This window comes from Grus americana, chromosome 4 (assembly GCF_028858705.1).
Source record: "Grus americana isolate bGruAme1 chromosome 4, bGruAme1.mat, whole genome shotgun sequence".
Taxonomy (NCBI): domain Eukaryota; kingdom Metazoa; phylum Chordata; class Aves; order Gruiformes; family Gruidae; genus Grus; species Grus americana.
This window is the reverse complement of record NC_072855.1, coordinates 40,016,381-40,020,101: the sequence shown is the minus strand read 5'-3', so window position 1 is coordinate 40,020,101 and position 3,721 is coordinate 40,016,381.

The window sequence follows — 3,721 nt, the reverse complement described above, 5'->3', positions numbered from 1 at the left end:
GCAATGCTTGTGTTTAAGGTAGTCCAATGGAAAGATGCAGAGAAAGGAGGTGGCAAGGTCAGGGCGATAGGTAAGGGATTAGATAGATCTTTTGCATTCTTCTTGGATGGCACTACAATGAATTTCTGCTTCATGAGGATAAATCTAGAGCCTTAAACCATCCAGAAACCCTGGAGCAGATGTCAGACCTGTCACCAGGTGATCATCCTGTCCTGTGTGACCTCTCTTCTGGGTGAGAGCAGGAGGGCTAGAAACCCCCTAATGAAGGTAAAAGCTGAAAATGTGCAATTCGGTAGCAAGAAATTAATTCTGCCTCTGCAGTGGTAACAACCTCTGTAAGGTTTGCCCAGCAGATGCCAGCAGTGAATTAGCACAGAGCTTGTGGAAAAATGAAAGGAGCTGAATATATAACTGTTGCAAATCCTTCACTGCTTAAAGCACGATTGCTTGAAATAGATTCATTTTTTTTCATTAATGTTATTTTTTACTGTGCAGATCCTCATTTTATTCCCTGACTCCCTGAGAATGGTGTGTTAGGCTGTCTCTGTATACAAGTCAGAAAACAGTCAGGTTTAGATGTTTTAGGTTTAGCCTTTTTGTATCTTATATATTTTTTTACCTGACCTGTTCTCTTCCTGTTTACTGTCCTCTTCAGAGTAAGAGCATAACTCTTCTTGTTTACTGTCCCTCTCAGTTTCTATTACAAATTTGACCTGACATTAAGCTGTTCTTTTTTGCACTGGAAAAAAAAAAAAAAAAAAAATCTAAGTCACATGGTATTATCCTTCACTTTCATTGAACCATCTGGACTCCTGGAGCCAGAGCTGAAAACTGTCATCATCTCTTGACGCAAAGCAAATAGGGAAGTTCAAGCTGGAGAATCATCCTGTAGAAAGTTTAGAGCAGTTCAACACTGGAGGAAGGAAATCATTATCTGTCCGAAGAGCCCCATCCTGCCCAAAAGCCGTAGCATTAGCTGTCTAACCCTGTTCCTTTAAAGATTAGGCTCATAGTCAAGATTTCAGTGGAAACCAGATTTTGCTTTTACTAAAGTTTATTTTTGGTTTGCATGTTTGCGAAACTTACGTTCCAAACAAGAAGACGAGGCCTAGTCTTGCGTATCAGGACTTTAATTTAAGCAACGTACAAGGGGGACTTGTTACTGCACGGATCACCCCCTCAGTAGTAAAACTGATACGCATATGATTTTATGACACACATAATACGAGTCAGTTCCAGATCCTTCTGAACTGTACATAATAGAATGTGTTATCTACGTAATTATGTTGATGACTGTGGTTATGTACCTTTTCAAAAAGATTTCCTTGAATCCAGGCGTTGAAGAATACAAATAAAGTGACGCTGTCATGTCACAGTGCAGCTGAAATGCCTTATGGTTTAGGCTTTCGAGTAGGATCATAAACACTGAAAAGATGGAGCTCACTAGTAATATTTATTCTTTACCCTTAAAAGGTTCCTATTTGAAACTGTAAAGGCCCACTGAAAAGTAAACTAATGTCGCATGGAATTGAATGTTCATTACTAATAATGATCATTATATGAAGCTAGATTATTACCTGTCATTTTATGTTCTTGGCAATTAGTATCTCTCATTTAAAATATTTATTTTTCCTTTTGGCTGGGTTTCTCTACAAAACTGGAACAGTCATCTTAAACATGATGATCTCCCAGGCAAAATAAATTAAGTCTTGGAATTATGTCAAGACTTTTAACTGAAGATGAAGTTTCAAAACAATCTTTGTGCAGAAATGAACCTTACTTTCTCCCTTTAACTCATCTTTCTACTTACTGCTTCTCTGGATGTCTCTGTCTGTAAATCAAACATATGCTCTTTTTCTTGCTTTCTGGAAGACTTCCAAAGGTTGGGGGGAAGTCTTACAGGAAACCTTTCCAAAACATATTTAGGACTTGTTCTTCCTCTTCAGATAAAACCCTCAGATGTATTTTAATACAGACTAACTGAAACTGGAAAAGTGTACTATTTGTTTTGGGGCTTTTTTTTTTTTTTTTTTTTAATTAAAAGGTAGTAATCTGATGGCTATTCTTCCTATTAGAATTTGCATCAAGAGTTTTACTTCATTATTTCCTTATTTCTTTCAGTGAGTTCCAGATGTGCTAATAATTTGAGATTTATCCTAGTATAAAAGTTTATTTGATCAAATGAGCATATATTGCATTCTGAGACTTCCTTATCGGATTATCAGATGGAAGTGGATGCAGTCGCTGGCTTTCATGAAGTTTTGTATATGGCTTTGATTTCAAAACATCTGTCTTTGAGTTACAAAAATAATCCAGAAGAAAAGATCTGTACATACAAGAAAGATACGGCTTTAATTCTTTCCCAGATATAGGCTCAGATTTTCCAGGTGTCCTGGAGTCTAATTGCATATTTTATTAATCTAATTTTGTCTTGTGTGACTATTGATATACCACATAAATGGGATCTATTCTTAGAATACTGCCAATTCACAGAAATAGAATTTTGTACCAGTGCAATACCACAAGTTAACTGTGCAATGTCTAAAGTGATTTGCTCTAGTTAACTTTAAAATTCTTTCAGTTTTTCTTCTTCCAGGGAGCATACATTGGACTTCTGGCCTTTTATTACTAACATTCTTAAATTACATGTTCTTTCATTGATCCCTTGGAAAACAACTCTCCCTGTTTAACAGGTATTTCTTTTGGGGCAGCAAGGAGTAGAGATGAAGAAAAGCAGTCAAGGCAACAATATATCACCAATACACATACCAGCATTTACAATATTCCCATTGTTATTTGAAGTATGTTATTAAGAGAAGCTGCTGAGTTACCAACTAATTTAGTGTGGCGTTTGCTAGTTACATGGTTTGCGTATGCTGTCATTATTATTAAACCTTCACTTGCTTATATCTACATTGAAATACTGCTTACCAAGGTGAGGAGATGATTATCAGTTAGGACCTAACTAAAGAAGCACGCTGACTTTAAGTTTACATCACATCTTTTGCACTACTCCGTCACGTATTAGGAAGTGCTCTGATTTTAATGAGACAAAAGTGGAAATTAATACAATCAAATCAGGTAGTAGTTGTTAGTCCAGCGGGATATACAGATACTTTCAGGGATGCTGATGGTGTGGCTGGCATCATGTGTGCATTCAAAATAAGCTTCAAGAATAGTATTAGCATAGCCAAAAATGGAGGCAGGGGGAGAATGGTGAGTAACTCAAGGTATGTGTGTCTGCTTCTTTTCTTGTCCCCACCGTCTCATTACTCCCTGACTTCCACAGAAGGTAAATATTAGTGTTTCCACTCTTTCAGTTACAATGCTGAAAAAAACAATGCTTGCACCAGTGAAATTAAAGTCAATACTCCTAAGGAGGGTAAATATTAACTTTTCCCAGCTTTCCCAGGAGTTATTAAATCTTCTTACGCTATGAGGCTAAATAAATTACCATGTAAAGATTTATTTTTGTCAGGCATGTAATCGATGGAGTACCAAGGTTTGTTTCAGAAACGTAACTGAGGATTTACCTGGACACAGAAGGTCCAGTGATGCTCAGGAGGTAGGAAGCTCATTTTTTATTTTCATGGCCACTAAATGACATGCTCCATCTACGAATATGCATCATGATACCAAAATGAACACATATAAAACATGAAAAAACCCAGATTATTCAGGGTTTAATTGAGGTTTTAATCAATCAAGGCAAGAAATTAGA